We start from the raw sequence: 21526 nt of genomic DNA on the forward strand, positions 1-21526 counted from the left end.
TAGAGAAACGTCTCCTCATTACCTGCCTATATAATTTTGCAATTTATATATTGTTAACACAAATTCCCAAAATTGGCCAATACAAATTCCAAAACCAACAGTAAGTCGCATAAACAATATCACCAATCCCTGGTATCAAATCAACAGCAAGTGTTGCATCAAAACGACCCTTACCAATCCCTTGGTGTCCAGATTCCAACTGCCAAGTTCTTGAATCGACCAAATGGTCACTGCACGGCGAATCAACAGAAGAGATCTCGGTGGAGGAGTGGCACCACCTGGAGGGTCAGATCAGAAAGAGAGGTTGCCAAGACACGGGTCTCCTCGGGCAGTGATCGTCCAAAGCGAGAATCCAATCCTTTGTTTTGACCACTCCTTCGGGCATCCGAGTCGCCGATGAGTTTAATCTGATAATCCACCCCCCATTGACTATACAGGTAAATCAATTTTTTAGCAGGAGTTAGATTATAGCGATAATCGCGCTTAGCTTAATTTTTTTTTATCGCTTCGCCTGCCTTGCTAATAGGCGATAGCTGTGTTAACGACTGTTTTCAGTCGCTAACAGTTTGGGTACGATAAATATCGCTGACATGCAAAGCGGGCCCCAAACCTGTAGCTATCACCTAAAAGATGTCGCTAACTGTTGTTAGCGACAGCTTGCGGATAGGGTGATAGAAATATTGCCGCTTTAGCGGCAAAAAGTGCAGCTAAAGCGGCGATATGGCCCTTGCTAATATGCCCCGCGCCGTTCGGTAAAATAAAATACTTGCCAAGGATCACACTTTTATAAAGCAGGAAAGTGTTTAAATGAAGAGATGACGAAGGAAAGGATGACTGACACAGGAATGCTCCAGCAATCACTTTATTGGCCATCCACTCTCCAGCTAGCCAGCAATCCGTGATTGTCCCCAACATTCTAAGGTGAGCTTCAGTGGGTTATACCAAGATAAGAGGCAGGGTAGGGGTGGGTGGAATGTACCAATGTACTGATGGATACAACACACCTCCCTTCCTACAAAACCCAAGGAAATTAAGCAAAATGCAACCGGGGTGAACAACAGGGAAATGTTGAAGGAGGGAAAAGGAAAGGTGAACATAAGCAAATCACATTTCAGGGGGGTCCCCTGGATAGAGAAAATAACACATACAGTTACATTCCAGATCTTACAATTTTATCACAACTTCACCATTGTCCATTGTCAAGTTTAACTACATTTTTGAAGACCTTGGTAATGCGGCATGGGGGCAGAAATTACTTTGAGTGTTCCAATCCTTAGCGTCCCTCCTAACTTGTACTGCATCCCCAATTTCCCAACTAGGTGTTTTCACCCCATGCTTCTGGTCATAACGCTCCTTGTATCTGGTCTGATGGGAGACTACCTTCCTTGCCCCTTCTTCCTCATCAGGGTTCGCTTCCTTGCCTCCCTCTAACCAGCTTGGGTTAAACTTAGTGCAGGATTCTCTTCTGCGAAGCGAGATGAAAGGGGAAATGCCGGTGACCAGATTAGGGGAGGTGTGATACGCCCATAGGCAGTTCCTTAGATGGTGCTCTATGTTAGGACCATTAGTCATAGCTAACTGAATGTGTTCTTTGATCATTCTGTTGGCACGTTCGACTAGGCCAATGGCTTTTGGGCAATATAAAGCCGTTAGCTCGTGCTTTATATCCATGTTGGTTAGGAAGTCCTTCATGGCCTGTGACGTGAATTGGACCCGTTGTCTGTCACAAGGGTAGCGGGTATGCCTTCTCTAGAAAACACTTCTCTGAGGAACTCCAACACCGAGTCGGTGTTAACGTGATGCAAAAACTTCTGGGAGATCCAATGTGAAGTATAATCAATCAAGACGAGCATAAACTTTTCCTTCTTGCCAGTGTTGAAATGAAGAGATGATGAAGTAAAGGATGACTGACACAGGAATGCTCCAGCAATCACTTTATTGACCATCCACTCTCCAGCTAGCCAGCAATCCGTGATCGTCCCCAACATTCTACGGTGAGCTTCAGTGGGTTATACCAAGACAAGAGGCAGGGTAGGGGTGGGCAGAATGTACCAATGTACTGATGGATACAACAGAAAGCTTGGCTTGATCACAGATTTTCTAGTTCCTAATTGCATAGTTTAACCCATAGAAGAGGTCTGTTTGTCTTGCCCTTTTCGCATTAAAGGTTACTGGTTTGCACATAATTCTTGGCGCATTAAGGTAGGCGCTACATGAAAGCTCAGCTTGCTTTAGACTTCAGGGTCGAATTGGACCTTGAACTAAGCCAGATCAGTGCATCAGGCTCGAACTCTCAGTGGCTCCCCCACCTGTACTGTGACAACACTCAGCCCTGGCATTGCTGCCCTCTGCTATAAAAGGACACTACTCCCATACCCCTTCCTAATTGGAACCGAGGGGCGCTATTAGTCATATTACCATGAAGAAAATGGGTTGGGTATATGGCAAAACAACAGTATGTGACTGCAAATGGTGCCACCAGGGGCATCTAACTGCCCCTATAGGTAATAAATACGCCAGAACATTGACTGTTAGGCAGGAAAAAGTCCTCTCACTTGGTGCACCTTAAAACGCGTCATGCGAAGAGAAGATTAGCTAAGAGAGCTAATATTCAAACTACCTTCAATGCAGAGGGAACCCATTTTGCTGACTTGGTGTACACAGACAGTACCGTTTATATCACTCCCACCCAACGCCCAAGGTAAAGGAGAAAAGGTGTCAAGGAGGATAAGACAAGTTCGTCATCAGCAGACACAATACACTGCTGCGGCCTACCATCACTGCCTGGTGTGGTATAGTTTAAGCTGCATATAGGGCAGTACTGGAGACATATAGGCCTCAGCTCATTGTATTTAGGTAAGACTACCATGGGGCAGATAAATGAGTCAGCATTGTGTGGCTGTTTTTCGCAATATACACAGCAGGTGCTCTATCCCAGTTGTTCATGCGCCTGTCTTAGCTGTAACGGGGACATTATATGATGTGACCAGAATCACAGGCTGTAGACTCGGCGCCGAGACTCAAGCCTGGCTCCACAGTTCTCAATAGCTCTATGGTAATGCCTCATCGTCTCCAGTTTTGTTTCCGATATTGGTGATAATTCTGGCTTTCAGGAGCAGTGCAGTTGTGCTACCGTGTGTTTGCCTATGACCCGCCCTGCGGCCACCAATCTTAAAACAGAAAGTGCAACACTGGGTCAAGGTACTGCCCGAAAAACATCTTTAACACTCATATAAGCATTAGAACATTTATAAGCATGATTTGTAGCTCGAGAAGCATGTGTTGCTCACCAAACCGCTTAGCACTCTGGGACTTGTAGTTTAGTATGAAAACAATAACGTGAATGCGAAGATAGGTCTTGCCTTTGAGACCTTATAAGTGTTTAGCCATGCAACAGTTCATGTTGTTGCACCAAGGATATTGTGCTGGATAACTAAACGCTTATAAGCTCCCAAAGGCGAGACCTATTGGCTATGCCAATGCTTGTTTTTATGTGTCTGGCAATGGCCTCTATTTAACTTCCTTGATCGAAAACGACCAGCAGAGGTCAGTAAAATACCAGAATCACTTCAGCATTCTCCAGATTCCAGTTTATAGAAATTGTCTTCCTCAAGCACCAATAGACGATAATATGTTTTCAAATCCTGTTTTTCAGATGTATGACCACCGAAGGCCCTGCTTTTACATTAAAAACAGAGCTTTGAACTCTCTCCATGTGTTCCCATACCTGGCTTGCCACCCAGTTTAGTGCTTATTTTCCCTCCATGTTAAAGAACAGTAGAAGTTTCAGGACCCAAACTAATGTGCTGCGCAGCTAAATACATATAAGGTCCCAAAGGCGAGACCGATTGCATTGCAAATGCTTGTTTGCACTGTGTGGTGCGTTCAGACCGCATCCTGTTACAAACACCTGCTGCTGGAATGTTGTAGAGTTCCCTGAGCACAAGAATATATGAGCGTATCTGTAAGGTTTACAGATAATATCCATTCAAACAATGATAGTCCATATCTATGTATCCAAGTTTTGAAAAAGTCCTTATTTTATTTTCTCAATCCAGATGATTTATTTATTTATTTTTTTAATATATTTTTATTGCAGGAATTTGTACAAATTACAAGCCAGTACCAGAACATTTTAACAGCGCCAATGGAGGTTGTGAGCTCCCATAGAAGAATATTCCAGTTACACAGCCATTCAGCCCACATCCCGGAGGCTGGGCGGCGCTCGTGATGGTCTCATATAGGACAACCTGTTAGTCTCTCGGGTATGGCTAGAAGGAATGTGCGGTCTACATCTGCTTTTCTAAACAACCCTGAAAAAAACCCTGTTTAACCCCACCTAGCTAATCCCACCCCCCCAGATGGCCCAGAGAGGGAAAATAGCATGACAATAGCTGTAATCATGGTAAAAGATCACCTCCATTTCCCCGTCTCTATTCGCCGCCCGCCCCTCCCCCCCGCCATTGGTGTGTTGGTGTGTATGTCAAGAGCTTGTGGTGGGAAACCCACCACATCAGTAAAGGAGAGCATGGTGAAACAAAACTAATGGGTCAGAAGTTGAACATCTTCATCGCTTTCTGATTCACTGGAAGTGTCGTGGTCGCGCAGGGCCTGCACCAACGTTTCCCATTCCTGCGCCGCTTCTAACGCCTTCTCATTCTGTTGTCGCCTCGCCAATTGATACCTCAAGGTCCTCTCCCCAGCCGCCCATTTCAGTAGTTCAGTGCGCCATTTCGCGCCCGTAGGACCAACTCGTGCTTTTCAATGCCTGGTTATCTCTCTTTTTGCTAACAGAAGCCCCAGGTCGATAAATTTGCTTGACAGTTTGTTTTTGGGAGTGTGGGGGAACCAATGAAGGATCCCGACCGCAGCATCAAATATCAGGTCTCTTCCAGTTACCTCCTTAAGTGTATCCCCTACTATCGACCAATAAGAGATAAGCGCCGGGCAGGACCACAACATGTGCATAAATGTAGCTGCTGGCGCCCGACACCTGGGGCAAGCCGCCGAGTCCGAGGCAAAGTATCTCCGTATTTTCTCCGGGGTCAGGTAGGCCCGATGCAATATGTAAAAATGCACCAGTTGGAACCGGGCATGGCGAGTGCCCTTCCAGGCGCGGCGCAACAACTGGATCCATGTAGTCTCCGGTATGTCCTTCCCGAGGTCAACCTCCCACCTGGTTCTGAGTACCTCCAACGGGGGTAGCCCTTCCGTTATCAGCCTGGAGTATAGGCATGTCACCGCCTTGATCGTCCCCGCCGACATCATCACATATTGGCACACCGCTGACGTTGGAGGCTCCTCCAGACCATTCCTCCAATGCGCCTGGATCGCCCGCACAACCGCCGCGTGTAGGAGGAAGTCTCCACGGGAAATATCAAAGCGGTCCAAGAGCTCTTGGAAAGGTTGCAGCGCTCCGTCCTCATAGAGGTCTCCTACTAGTTGTATCCCTGCCTCTTCCCAATACCCCAACCGAGACCAATCACCCCCATGGGGCAAGGCAGTGAGCTTCCCCAATGGGATCTCTGGAGCATATGGGTGTTTCAGGTCCGCACGGTTGTGTATTCGGTTCCAGGACGATCTTATGGTGCGTTCCTCATGCGTGAGGTCCCGCAGGTGTAATCGTTGTCGTAATGCAATGTAGGATATGACATGCCTGGGCATGCCACACCCCCTCCTCCGGACCCCGAAATTCCCGCGCCACCTCCTGTGTGTAAGTCTGCAGTTGGGCAGCTAGATAGTTTTTCTCAAAATCCCGTACTGCTAGTCCCCCGTCCGATTTCGGTCTCATCAGGGTCTTGAGCGCAACCCTCCGACGACCCGATCCCCAGAGGAACTCCACCAGCATGGAACTCAGGTCCGGAAGGTGGTCGGCGGGACCCAAACCGGGAGAGTCCGAAAATAGTACAGCAACCTTGGGAGTGCCACCATCTTCAGCAGCGCGATGCGGACAGCCACCGAGAGTGGCAGGGTGGCCCAAAAGCCCATAGTCCCCCTCAGCGCCCGGATGCAGCGGGCAATGTTGCCATCCACAATGTCCGCCTGATCATGATATAGGTACACCCCTAGGTATTTGAAGCAGCTGGGCTCCCATCTAATCTCTCTAATGGTAGCAGGCTGGGTCTCTCCCCGGTGGACCGGGAACAGGCAGGTTTTCGCCCAGTTCCCCTTTAGGCCCGAGAGCTCCCCAAAGGACGTGAGCGCCGCGTCGGCCCCAGTCAAGGCCTCTCCGGCATCCTCCAGAAAGAGCAATAGGTCGTCGGCATAGAGGGAGATGTAATGCTGCCCGAGCGAGGTCTGCAACCCCCGGAAATAGGCCCCAGTTCGAATCGTTATCGCCAACAGCTCTACCGCGAGTGCAAAGAGCAGGGGGGACAGAGAGCACCCTGTCTAGTGCCTCGTTCCACCGGGTATTGTCGGGAGACCAGGGGGCCCGACCTCACCCTGGCCGCTGCCGAGGCGTACAGCACCGTTGTCCACCGTAAAAACCCCTCCCCCAGGCCAAAGCGCGCCAGGACCCTGTGAAGGTACGCCCACTCCAGGCTATCAAAAGCCTTTTCCAGGTCTATCGACAGAATCATGGGACAGGGGGCGTCAGTGTGGGGTTCCCCTAATAACCTAAATAATCGACGGATATTTATTGTCGTGTTACGTTTGGGTATGAATCCCGCCTGATCGGCATGGACCAGGGAGCTCATGTGACCCAGCAGCCTCGAGGCTAGTATGCTACTCAGTATTTTGTAGTCGACCGTAAGCATTGAGAGCGGTCGGTAGGACGCCGGGTCAGTGCTCTCCTTGTCTGGTTTGAGGAGGGGAACCACCAAGGCCTCGCACATCGACCTGGGAAGGCGCCCCAAGCGTCTCGCCTCTCTATATACCACCAACAACCTAGGGGCCAGGAGGTCCGCGTAGGTGGAGTAGAATTCCACCTGGAGGCCATCCAAGCCTGGAGTCTTATTCCTCGCTATTCCCTTTATGGCGCTGCGGATTTCTCCCAGCTCTATTTTTCTCCCCAGCTCCTTCGCCTGTGCAGGCTCTAGGGCGGGGATCGGCAGTGAACGTAAGTATTCATCCACCGGGGTAGTATCATGTGCCGCCCTACTACGGTATAGGTCCTCGTAGTAGTGTAAATAACAGTCAAGAATTTCGGGCTGGGTGTGTACCACATCACCCGCCGTAGTGCGCATGGACGTCGTGGGGTTGGTTCGTCTCATGGGATTGGCCAGCCAGGCTAGGAGCGCTCCTGACCTGTCCCCCTCCACTATCCTTTCTTGTCAAGTAAGCCTTATGGTCGAAACAACGGAGACGTTCTACCTCCACGGCTACCGCTTCCCTTGCTGCCAGGGTCTGCCACTGCAGTTCAGGGTTGCCCGGTCGAGCCAGCTCCATCTCTCGAAGTTTCCGATCAGCCTTTTCCAGGTCATCCAAGATAACCTTGCGCATTCCCACCCTCTTTGTGATACAGTACCCCCGAATCACCACCTTAAATGCATCCCACTCCGTAGCTCTCGACCCAGCCGTGCCCCCGTTTACTGCAAAGTACTCAGTAATTTTGTCCTCCAGTTCTGTTTTGAACACTAGGTCATCCAAGATTTCGGGATGTAGCCTCCAAGTGGGCACACAGGGGGTGCCGGGGAACCACTGGAAGTCCGCCATGAGAGGATTATGGTCGGAAATGGTCCTGGACAGGTATTCGGTTCTCACTGCCGCGACCACTAGTTCCGCTGATCCTAGCAGCCCATCCAGTCTCACGTGCAGCTCGTGCATGCCGGAGAAGTGAGAATCGTCCCGGGTGCTCGGGTGTTGCGCTCGCCAAATGTCCGTCAGTCCCCACCGGGTCTGCCACTCCCGCCTGCCCTTGGCTACTCGATGAACTGGAGAATCCGGGAGGGAAGGGTGGGATCGGTCGAGATCGACGTCCAGCACCAAATTAAAATCCCCCCCTAATAAAATGGGTCCCGATAAACAGTGGGCCAAAGAGCCCGATAACGCAGAGAGGAAAGAGAGCTGGTCCACGTTAGGCGCATAAATGCAGCATATGTTCAAGGTTCTGCCCCCCAAACTGCCGGTAATTGCTACAAAACGCCCCTCTGGGTCTACCACTGTCTTAACTACTTGTAAGGGTACCCCAGCTCTCACCCAAATCAGTGCCCCTCTCGCATAAGCTGAATATGACGTGTAGTAGACTTGCCCTCTCCATCTACGCTGTAGCGCCATCCCCTCTGACTTAGTGAGATGCGTCTCCTGCAGCAGCGCTATTTGTACCCCCCTACGCACCAGGTATTCATGGACCTTGTGGCGTCTGGACATGGTGTGCAGGCCCCGCACATTCCAAGTGATACATTTTATGTTAATTATATCAGCCATTTTCCCATAATGTCCTGTTCCGTTCCCCCCAATAGTGCTCAAGCATAATCAAGTCATCAATGGAACCCACACCAACGGCAAACGACCCCCACAACATGAACAGAACTCCCCCCAGTCCCCTACGACTGCCCCACCCCCCAAGAACAGGTCCCAAATAGTACCATCCAGACCCCATCCAAACCTTACCCTTCAAAATCCCTTCCCTCCCAACTAACCTGACGGTAGCCACCGCAGGCATGCCTTAAGGGCTAGGTGGGGGTTGAGCGCCAATTGGGGGTACCCCACGCCTCTGCACTACCGAGACATAATCGAGCCCACCCTCATTTTATATCTGGGGAAAGGTGCAACCCCAATACGCTCCCTTCATCAATGACCAATTCCGCCCTTGGCGGACCACCCGGCACCCACCGTCCCCATCTACAATTGGAAGCATCTCACCCGGGATCATTCCTGAGCATCCAGCAGGCCCTCCGCCGAATCCGGGGTTATCAAAGGCAGGTGCACACTGTCCGTTTCTGAGTCCTCCGTGTCCGATATCGGCCCACCACCACCTGTCTCCGAGTCCTCTACAGTCGGCCCACTCTGGGAGCCAAATATGTTGGAGACCAGTTCCAGCACCCCTCGTCTCTCCGTCGCCGTCTCCACAGTCGAGGGTCTGCCCGACCTACCGCGGCGATTCCGGATTCTCTTCGATCTTCGTTGACGACCTTCCTCCGATGTAGATTGGAGAGATGACCCAAAGCCATCCTTACCCGCTCGATACAGTTCGAGCCAACTGCAGTTTGTCGAAAGCGCAGCTCCCGATGCCTCTGAAAGCCTAGGGGGGGGGGGTCCGCACTGTTCCGCTCACTAGGTCGCCTGGTATATCCCAATGCGGGTGCGGGCACCGCTCACCGCCGCGTAGCCCTTCACTGATTGATCTCCCCCTTCGAGGGCTCCCGTAGTGCAAGCGGAGCGAGTTCCGTCTCAGGGGACGCCTCCACGTCGATCGGGTAGCGTTCTGTGGCCGATCCGGTCTCCGGCCGCAGCACAGTTGTCCTAGCTGGCGGAGTAAGGGGTCGGGTCGGTCTGGAGTCGGCTGCCGCTCCAGGTCGCGATCCGACCTGGGATTACATAGAGTTGGAGCGGGCGCCATCTTGCGCACCGCTCCGCTCTCTTCACAGACCCCCGTATCTCCTGCACCAGCCGTTCCCGGGGTCCGCCGAGATCTGCTCCAGGTCGGGTGCGTCGGCTCCGCTGGCACCCTCCGATTTAGGGAGGCTGGGGCGCCCGGAACCCTCCGTGATCAGGATGAAATCAGGCTCTGTCTCGGAGCCGAGCGTTTAGGCGACCGCCGCCATCGACGCGAAAGCCACGCCCCCTCTCAATCCAGATGATCACGAAGACTTGTAGATATAGCAGTACAGTCTTGATATAATTTACAACAGCCAAACGCCAACACGTGTTTCGTCAAGGGGCATCACCCAATGACTTCCTCAGGGCTGAAACAACCAATTATATCCTATTATAATCCCCATAAATTGGGGGAACCAAGTCAAAATAACAAGCACCACCACCACATTACACCAAGTGTACCACTCAGAGGTAAAGGAAACCTCATACCAAACAATAAGCCATATCATGAATAATAGGAAAAGGAAAGACAAAAAGGCGCCCAAAATAAGTAGGACTAATTCCAGGAACATGACAATCAGACAGAACCCTGTGACATAGGTGAAAGAAACCATGCCAATAGGACCCAAAGAGAAGACACGAAGGTAAGGAGCCTTTGAACGAGCACCTATTCAGACCAAGTACGCTATCCAATTAGTTTAGTGATACAAACAGATATCAGGTGAGTGCCTTCACTAAGGTGTGTATAGAAAACCAAGGACCTAGTGCTTGTATTAAGCACTCTACTCTGCTCATATGGCCCAGGTCCCACAAAACGCCCACCCACCACACACCTCCCCATACCCACGATTCCTACAAATCCCCTCAGGCCACCCACACTGAACAACAGGAGCTCTGTCCCCTGTAATCTCAAAAAAATCCCCCTCTCCTTAGAACATTCACCCACTCTCCTCACCCCTAGACTAAAGTGTATCCTGCTCAACTGCAGATCGGCCCGGAGACACTCCCCTGGCATCGCGGATCTCATCTTATCAAGGGACCTTGACCTAGCCATTCTGACTGAAATGTGGCTAACTGAAGCATCCACACCTATAATGGACATATTAGTCCCCCCGAACTATCTCATTATTAGACTAGACAGGAATGGCAAGACGGGTGGGGGAATCGCATGCATCCACAGGAGCAACCTCGCTATCACTGAAGGCCCCTCCCCCTCCCTCTCCTCCTGCGAACTCATCTGCCTTGATATTACTAGTGAGGGCAAACCTGTGTGCTCCCTTCATGTTATTTACCACCTACCCGGGGACAACCTCCCCTTCTCCCAACAACTAATGGACACGATATCCACCAACGCCGGTCGACAGCTCAATCAAATTTACCTGGGAGATTTCAACTTCCACTGGAACGACCAGAAAGACGCAGTGGTGAAGAGCCTTAAGAGTTTCCTCAGCGCGCTTGACCTCACCCAAATCTGCAACGGTCCAACACATGAAAAAGGCTCTACCCGTGACCTTATCATCGCCAAAGAAGACTCTACCCAGCTGGTGGCAATCGAACCATGTGACTGGTCAGACCACCACATCATCACCTTCTTCATCAACGAAAAGGTCAAACTTAACCCAGCTCAACCTGCCAAAACCAAGATTTGGAAGAGGGACATGAAGAATCTCAACCCAAACTCCTTGCCTGCCCACACAGGCAGTCTCCTCCTTCCTCCGATGGACGTCTCTGATGTGCACTCATTGACGGACCACTACCTAGACACCATGTCTGCCATAATCAATGAAGCCGCACCCCTGCAACTGAAGAGAGTAGCCACCAAGAACTCGAACCCATGGTACGATGGCAGCCTCAATGAAGACAGACGTGCTATGCGCATGGCTGAGCGCTCGTGGAGATCTGACCCCTCAGCACTGCACCTTAGAGCGCTTAAGAGTAAGAGAAACGCCTACTTCAGAAAAATCAAACGCTCGAAATCAGTCTTCTTTAGCCAACAGCTGGATCAAGCTAAAAACCGACCTAAAAAACTGTTCGAGATAGTCAAAACCCAAACCAAAACGCAACCTCCACAACCTAACAACTCAACAAAGGCTATTCCAAGTTGTGAAGACTTTTCTGCTTTCTTCAAACAAAAGAACGACACTATAAGAAGTGATCTCCTCAAGGATGTAAGTCGATACTCCGGCTCCATAGGCATAACTAACACTCAACCTAAAAACAACGCTTCATGGTCGTCCTTCGACACCTATTCTGAAGAATCAATTCACAAGCTGCTTGTCACCTTGAAACCCGCCAATCACCACACAGACCCCCTACCTGCCAATGCGGTTAAAGTCCTCACCCCCCTGCTCCTCCCACTCTGGACTAAAATCATCAACTGCTCCTTGCAACAAGGGCTCATCCCAGACTCCCTCAAGATTGGGCAAGTCACGCCTATACTAAAGAAACCCACAGCTGACCCGACCGACCTAAACAACTATCGTCCTATCACCAATATCCCCACTCTGGCAAAACTGTTAGAAAAATGCGTACAACTCCAACTGACAAAACACATTGAGCAGTTTAAGCTCCTCAACTCTCACCAATCAGGATTCAGAGCAAAGCATAGCACGGAAACGGCCATGACACACATAATTGATGACGCCCTCCAAATCCTTGATCACAATGAGTCTTGCCTCCTCATCCTTCTTGACCTCTCCTCAGCATTTGATACTGTCAAACACGAGAAACTACTGGAGCTCCTAAACACCAGGATGGGCATATCCGGGACTGTTCTCAAATGGTTCACATCCTTTCTGCACAATCGGTCTCAGAAGTTCAAGATCAACAACGCTCTGTCCTCACCTGTGCCAGTAACACTAGGCGTCCCACAAGGTTCCTCCCTATCCCCCACACTGTTCAACCTCGTCATGGAACCACTCACCACCTTGCTTCAATCTTCAAAGGTACACTTCCATATGTACGCAGATGACACTCAGCTCTACCTCAAGCTTCAATCCCCTGAAGACATCAAACTGTTGAATACCACACTAAGAAAGACCCAAGCTTGGCTGGCCGACAATCACCTCAAACTAAATGCTATGAAAACTGAGTTCCTTCTGATCTCTCCTCCTACGAAAAAGGCCATCACCCAAACATGGCTCAATCATCTAACCGCACTCAATGTCCAGCCCACCATCGTGGACTCCGCGAAATCCCTTGGCATCACACTGGACTGCAATCTCGACATGCAGCAGCATATTAGCAAAGCAACTAAAGGAGCCAACTTCCAAATCAACACGCTGAGAAAACTCAAACCCTTTCTTCCACCCAAGGACTTCCAAACTGTTGTTCAAGCCTTAGTCATTCCTCGGATAGACTACGGTATTGCGGCTCTCAGCGGGCTCCCCCTTACAACAACGGCTCCCCTAAGAGCCTCCCTGAACGCGGCCGCGAGACTCATCACTGGCTCAAGAAAACACTCGCATATATCCCCTGATTTAAAATCCCTAAACTGGCTGCCTATTGAAGCCAGAATTCAGCTGAAAATTGCATGTATGACGCACTCGGCCATACACCACATGTCACCCAACTACCTCACTCAAAAGCTGACCATTTCAGGAGGCTCAAGATCCAACAGAAGCACAAAAACCCTCCTCCTGAAACCACGGAGATTCCGGAAGGAAAAAACATACAAACGCTCCTTCTCAGGAATGGCGCCTAGGATCTGGAATGCACTCCCGCCAGAAACCAGGCTTATCCCTTCCACTGTACTCTTCAAGAAAGAGGTGAAGGCCATCCTTCAGGCTAAATTCACCTGAATTCTATTGATACTGGAACAATGACAGTACTTGGCCTTCTGATTGCTTACCTATGCGAGTCTCTTTTCGACTGCTCTCGGATCTAAATCATCGCACGGATGCTATATTATTGGTTTCCAACTTGGCTATTGGGTTGTACACTATGACTTGAGTGCCTCACTAACTTGCAACGCACCCATTACTGACTACTACTCTGCTTTCACACTGTGTTTACTCACCCTCTGGGGTGCTATAATCTTACCCGATTAGACATTGTACTGCTTCCATATTATTGTTTCTTGATTGTTATTAGTCTGCATACTCTTGTGTGATTGCTACCCTATTTTGCAACTCACTGACTACTGAATTTTATATTGTTTCAAAAGTCTTGTTTACCCTACCTACTGTTTATGTAAAGCGCTCTGATATCTGCAAAGATCTTGTTCGCGCTATATAAAACCTTAAATAAATAAATAAATAAATAACTGAAACTCACCATGAAACTGATATCACTTGTAGTTGTAAGTCAAAACGGATGATATCAAGGACCTTTATAAAACAATCCACTGGGAAATATAATATAGAAATTGCTAATTTTTAGAAATAGACTGAATATTAAAATATGTATGTCACTAAAAATGACAAAATTCTAAGAACAGTTGCCACGTTAGGTCAAGACAGTAATTCTCTTACCCTCTAAATGACTTCGCAAGTATGTTTCTCACTAGTGTCTTCAACAATATAATCCTCTCATTTGGAAGCGACAGGCAATATTAGCCTATAATTCGGGAACTATCAAGTGTATCTGGAAACCAACGTCAAGCAAACAAATGTTTACCAATGAAATATCCAATTTGGATCGTATTAACACTATAGGTGTATTTAGAGCATAAATCACTTATCGCCTAATAGTGCCAGTTTACCGCTACAAGGCTTGCCCAAAGTTATACTCGTATTTGCATTATGAAGGTCTCTACAGTATGCACAATAACACGTGCATGTACGAGTAACAAATAAAAACGCTTAACAAATAAAAACGGTATGCTGACCTTATCCCCCGCAACCGAAGAAGCTAAAGACTATATTTCCAACTATGCGGGCATAAGCTATCCAACTAGTATCAAGCAAACCTCACATTACACTCACCTCCGGTTCCCGTACCCAATCCTCATCGTTAGTACGGCGTGTTGCGTCCGCGCCATCTTGAATGAGTATTAAATACTAACGCTGAAGCACTGATGTCGAAAACGGACTCCGCACACTACATAAAATAACTCAGTGCTTTCGGTCCATCAGCCGATAATAGTTGCGGCCATCAAAGAATATGTTTAAAAGCTGGTATATTGTGTTAGCAATCCTGTACATATTATGTAGCGGAAAACAACGCAAAACATTGTTAGATAGCGGACCTAATCGTAAACAATTAGAATATATCGGCCAATAGCACACTACCGCCGGCACAATTTTAGAGTGGTCCTATTAATGGAAATACTCAAATTAAACATATATATTTTTTTAAAACAAAACGAATATATCTTTAAACAATAAAACTTCAAATTCCTTAATATTGCTCCGTTCTCAGCAAAGGTTTAAGAAATATCTAGACACAAAGGATTAGATTAAGGCAGTCTTGATGAAAAATTAGAAGAGAGTAGAAACAGAAAGAGGACAGCATAGAGGCAGCCCCAGTAAAAGAGAAGGAAGGAAGATTAGTCAACACTACTATGTGGGAAAGCAAAACCACAATTGCATAATAAGCTTAACATTTTACATGTAATTGCATATGTAATCATGTGAGCTGATGTTGATCATACACGTCAGTATTTATCATCATATACACATTTGACATAGACATAGAAAAACACGTAATCCTCATTTTTAGCAGTACTGGGAAGAAACTCATATACTAAATCTCCTCATATGAGTTTGTTATAACAGTTAGCACTGAAGAGAAATGTTGTTGGATCACATTATCTTCCCAAAAAGTATTGTAATTCTGAATCAATGTTAATTCCCTGTTCAACTGCACGTAACTTGAGTATCCAACGCGCTTCACATTGACGCAACCGTAATTCTCTGTTGCCTCCTCTGACATCAGTTGGTATACTTTCAATGCCATAAAAGGAAAATTATTTACTGATTCCCTGGCTAGGGCAATCACATGCATGGATTGCTAAAGGATAACGCCCATCAACATTTGTTAAGGCTCTGAAGTGTTCAGCAATACGTTCTCGAAGACATCTAATTGTACTGCCTACATAAATTTTGGAACACTTACATTTGATGATATATACAACATATTTAGTACCACAGTCAATGTGTTGATAGATTTTAAAGATTGGCGAGTTGTTATGTTGAAATTCCTTAATTCCCTGTTCCGCTAATCTACACATACTACATCGGCCACATTTAAATGAGCCACAGTTCAAGTTATTTAACCAATTCCGACCCCTACCGTTATTTGTGGGGTAGCTGGGACTAATTATTCACCTTAATGTGGTACCCCTACGGTATGTGATACAGGGTTGTTTGGAAATATATTGGCTGATGACCTGATCTGATGTTAACAAATGCCAATTTTTTTTTAGGATATTGTATATTCTGTAAGACCATGGATGATAATTGGTCACCATGCGGATTGGTTGTACATTGTCTTTAGTTTTTGTTTTGGGTTTCAATGTATCCTTTCTCTTAAGTTTGAATGATCTTTCCCTAGCTTTTTTGATGATGTCGTGTAGTAGCCCGTAGCCAAGAATCTCGATTCCATATCTTGTGTGCATGTTAGAAAATCTTCATCCTTACTGCAATTTCTTCGTGCTCTATATAACTCCCCATAGGGTATTGCCTGTTTCTGCGCCTTTGGGTGAGCACTATTGGCAAAAAGTGTTGAATTACACGAAGTGCTTTTTCTATGTAATACACTGTTAATTTTTCCTTCCTCAACAAACAGTTCAATGTCAAGAAATACAATTCTCTCATTGCTTGATGACATAGTGAATGACATGTTATAATCGTTATTATTCATATACTCAAAGAAGCTCATCAGTTCCTCATCCGAACCTGTCTAAATTATAAAGCAATCATCAATATATCTACCAAAGTAAACAATAAATTCATGCCACCTTGATCCAGAGGGCCCCAAATATGCTCTGCCTCGAAACCGCCCTTAAAAAGGCAGGCCAATGAAGGAGCAAATTTGGATCCCATCGCCACTCCACATTGTTGGCGATACCAGTCCTTGCCAAATAAGAAAACATTATGTTTAAGAATTAAGTTTGACATAGACAATAGCATATTTGAATGATCCAATAGCTCAGCTGATCTTTTGTATAGAAACTTTTTTAACATTTCCAACCCTTGTTCATGCTGTATATTCGTATATAACGAAGTTACATCTAGTGTCACCATTGTCATTGAGGGATCCCAGATCACATCAGAAAGAATATTAAGAATGTGTTTCCCTGATATAGGAGGCCAGATTTACCACAAAAGGTTGCAGGTAGATATCCACAAACTCTGCAATCCTTTCCATCGGGCCCCCTATACCAGACACAATGGACCTACCTGGTGGCCTTTCCAGATCCTAGTGCACTTTTGGTAAAGTGTAAATACAAGGATAACCAGGTTTAACAATTTTTAGGTAAGCATATTCCTCATCATTGAGTAACCCACCAATATGCCAGGATTTCAATTCATTATTAACAATTCGTGTTATCTCAAAAATCGGATTGTTGTGAAGTTTCAAATAATTGACAGTGTTAGATAATTGGTTCAAAATTTCTGCCTCATATATAGATTTTTGCATTACAACAATGTTTCCGCCCTTATCGGCTTCACGTACAATAATGTTGTTATTGGTTCTAAGTTGTTTTAAAGCAAACTGTTCTCCCTTGGTAGGATTATGCATATATACATTATTCTTACTCTGTTTCCTTATTGACACCTCACATTTGTCAAGTTCATCAATTACAATACGATTAAAAACCTCAATATTGTTACCAACAGGTAATTGCGGAGACCACCTAGATTTTGGTTTCAAGCCACTGTCTTCACTAGCATCTGAGCAAACTTCCAAATCATCAAGAACATGGTGCAGACTTATGAATGAATGAAATGAATGAATGAAATGAATGAATGAAATTTGATTTGTAGAGCGCATGGCTGCCCGGAAGCGTCCCAGCGCTTGCTTAGGGAACCCGTCCTGGTATTCCCCTGCGAGATAACCCATTACTGGGCATCCCCAAGGTGAAAGCCAGGCATCCCGCTGCGAGGGGCCGTTGTGGAGATTAAGCAAGCTATTGCCCAGAGTTACAGAGTGGGACTCCATGATTGGAATAGGCACTGAGGCGAGAATTGTCAGGTCCGGGGAAATTTGAGCCCAAGACCCGCCGAGGCGGGGAATTATTATTATGTTTCTTATATAGCGCCTGAATCGACCCCCGAAGGGGTATCTCCGCGCTTGCCTTGGGAACCCGTCCTGGCTTTTCCCTGTGAGATAGCCCCTACAGGGCATCGCCAAGGTGAAAGCCAGGCATCCCGCCGCGGGGGGGCTGTTGTGGAGATTAAGCAAGCTTAATGCCCAGAGTTGCAGAGTGTGAACCCATGATTAGGTCAGGCACCGAAGCGAGAATTATCGAGTCCATGAACATTTGAGCTCAAGACCCTGCCGCGTCGGGAATTGAACCCTGGTCCGGGCCAGACCTCTGCATCAGGGTCTGCCGCTCCAACCACTTGAGCCACACTTCTCCACTTAGCGGATCATGTTCATTTTCTGTGATGGACAGCAACAACATAGTATCATGGATATCTTGGATAGATTGACTGCCCACAGTAGTTTGTTTGGTTACTCTTTCCTTAATCACAGAATTGGAAGAAAAATACTTTTTTAATTTTAGGTTACAAATAAATTTGTACAGGTCAATTTTGACATTAGATATATCCAATACTGGAGTAGGGCAAAAACTAAGACCTTTACTCAATACAGATAACATATCCTCTGACAAAATTTCATTAGATAGATTAATCACCTGAATGCCCAAATCATTAGGAATTACTCGTGTTTGCCCTTGTTCCAGGAGCGAGTGTGCATTCCCTCCCTCACTCTTGGACCTGCCTCTCCCTCTGCACCCTCTTTTTGTCTTGGACGTTCCTCCCTGGGTTTGGTAACGGGATCCTTGTTGCCCATTCGAATTCTTGTTATTTCTCGTAAAAAAATATTACCTGGGCTACCTCCTGTTGCACCCTCTCCTGTTCCACCATCTCCCAAACTAGACACCGTACTAGTGGATGTCGAGCTACGTTCACTCATGATAGAGGTTTTACTAGCTGTTCTCTGTAAATCTTGCTTCACCAAATGATCAAACCGTTTGGCAAAAGTAAATATCCTACCACTACAGTAATCTTTCTCGTCTCTTTTTAGTTTATGTGCCTTTCTAGCTTTGATATCCTCTTCATATTTGGTCAGTATGTCCTCTACTATAGTATAATTCTTTTTGCTTACATCTTCCATGTTTAGGTCTTTGATTTCTTTCTCAAGTTTATCTACCTCCTCAACTGCCTTAAGAACCTTTCTGTCAGCATTCTCTATTAGAATGTTCATTAGCCTCATTGAGTTTTCAGTTAATTCCTTTTCCCAAATTAACAACAAATCTTCCTCCAAGTCATCGTAGGTAGGGAATATCTGTGAGCGAAGCCCCCTAGGGATACGCTCCAATCTTTGATATTCCTTTAGTGTGGCACCATCCCACCACTTGGAGATTTCAGTCTTCCTTAGCTTTTCCAATCGAATGAACTTGGCTTTTAATCCTTCATTAGGCTTAATATTACCCGGATTTACTGCCCTGTTGATAGAGACTCCTGCATTCAGATTTTTAAACAAGTCCTCTGCTACTTTTCCTCTTTCTTGTCTGGAACACAATGTATTGGTTAATTACACACCTCAGTGGTGAGCCACTAAGACTGCAGCTACCTCTAAATAAAGCACACTTTAAGGAATAGGTGGTGAGGTATTGTCAGCGCATAGCCTATGCAGCAATAAATCTACAGAATATTATCTCAAAGGGGCATCAAGGGAACCACAGACAGCTACCACTCACCGCTGTCAAGAGACAGCAAATTACAAAGTAATTCTTGTCACAATAACAAATTTTGTAGAGTTCCCTGAGCACAAGAATATATGAGCGTATCTGTAAGGTTTACAGATAATATCCATTCAAACAATGATAGTCCATATCTATGTATCCAAGTTTTGAAAAAGTCCTTATTTTATTTTCTCAATCCAGATGATCACGAAGACTTGTAGATATAGCAGTACAGTCTTGATATAATTTACAACAGCCAAACGCCAACACGTGTTTCGTCAAGGGGCATCACCCAATGACTTCCTCAGGGCTGAAACAACAAATTATACCCTATTATGATCCCCATAAATTGGGGGAACCAAGTCAAAATAACAAGCACCACCACCACATTACACCAAGTGTACCACTCAGAGGTAAAGGAAACCTCAAACCAAACAATAAGCCATATCATGAATAATAGGAAAAGGAAAGACAAAAAGGCGCCCAAAATAAGTAGGACTAATTCCAGAAACATGACAATCAGACAGAACCCTGTGACATAGGTGAAAGAAACCATGCAAATAGGACCCAAAGAGAAGACACGAAGGTAAGGAGCCTTTGAACGAGCACCTATTCAGACCAAGTACGCTATCCAATTAGTTTAGTGATACAAACCGATATCAGGTGAGTGCCCTCACTAAGGTGTGTATAGAAAACCAAGGACCTAGTGCTTGTATTAGGCTCATAACTGAAACTCACCATGAAACTGATATCACTTGTAGTTGTAAGTCAAAACGGATGATATCAAGGACCTTTATAAAGCAATCCACTGGGAAATATAATATAGAAATTACAAATTTTTAGAAATAGACTCAATATTAAAATATGTATGTCACTAAAAATGACAAAATTCTAAGAACAGTTGCCACGTTAGGTCAAAACAGTAATTCTCTTACCCTCTAAATGACTTCGCAAGTATGTTCCTCACTAGTGTCTTCAACAATATAATCCTCTCATTTGGAAGCGACAGGCAATATTATAATTCTGGAACCATCAACTGTATCTGGAAACCAACGTCAAGCAAACAAATGTTTACCAATGAAATATCCAATTTGGATCGTATTAACACTATAGGTGTATTTAGAGCATAAATCACTTATCGCCTAATAGTGCCAGTTTACCGCTACAAGGCTTGCCCAAAGTTATACTCGTATTTGCATTATGAAGGTCTCTACAGTATGCACAATAACACGTGCATTTACGAGTAACAAATAAAAACGTTTAACAAATAAAAACGGTATGCTGACCCTATCCCCTGCAACCGAAGAAGCTAAAGACTATATTTCCAACTATGCGGGCATAAGCTATCCAACTAGTATCAAGCAAACCTCACATTACACTCACCTCGGGTTCCCGTACCCAATCCTCATCGTTAGTACGGCGTGTTGCGCCTGCGCCATCTTGAATGAGTATTAAATACTAACGCTGAAGCACTGATGTCGAAAACGGACTCCGCACACTACATAAAATAACTCAGTGCTTTCGGTCCATCTGCCGATAATAGTTGCGGCCATCAAAGAATATGTTTAAAAGCTGGTATATTGTGTTAGCAATCCTGTACATATTATGTAGCGGAAAACAACGCAAAACATCGTAAGATAGCGGACCTAATCGTAAACAATTAGAATATATCGGCCAATAGCACACTACCGCCGGCACAATTTTAGAGTGGTCCTATTAATGAAAATACTCAAATTAAACATATATATTTTTTTTAAACAAAACTAATATATCTTTAAACAATAAAACTTCAAATTCTTTAATATTGCTCCGTTCTCAGCAAAGGTTTAAGAAATATCTAGACACAAAGGATTAGATTAAGGCAGTCTTGATGAAAAATTAGAAGAGAGTAGAAACAGAAAGAGGACAGCATAGAGGCAGCCCCAGTAAAAGAGAAGGAAGGAAGATTAGTCAAAACTACTATGTGGGAAAGCAAAACCACAATTGTATAATAAGCTTGACATTTTACATGTAATTGCATATGTAATCATGTGAGCTGATGTTGATCATACACGTCAGTATTTATCATCATATACACATTTGACATAGACATAGAAAAACACGTAATCCTCATTTTTAGCAGTACTGGGAAGAAACTCATATACTAAATCTCCTCATATGAGTTTGTTATAACAGTTAGCACTGAAG

General features: G+C 45.9%; 1 protein-coding gene across 1 annotated transcript in view; it reads right to left on the minus strand.

Annotated features, from left to right (window-relative positions):
* Nucleotides 1–21526, minus strand: part of LOC147724879 (alanine aminotransferase 2-like) — a 386240-nt gene that overhangs the window by 228337 nt on the left and 136377 nt on the right. The window lies entirely within an intron of this gene.

Source organism: Lissotriton vulgaris, chromosome 4_1, assembly GCF_964263255.1.
Source record: "Lissotriton vulgaris chromosome 4_1, aLisVul1.2, whole genome shotgun sequence".
NCBI lineage: Eukaryota > Metazoa > Chordata > Amphibia > Caudata > Salamandridae > Lissotriton > Lissotriton vulgaris.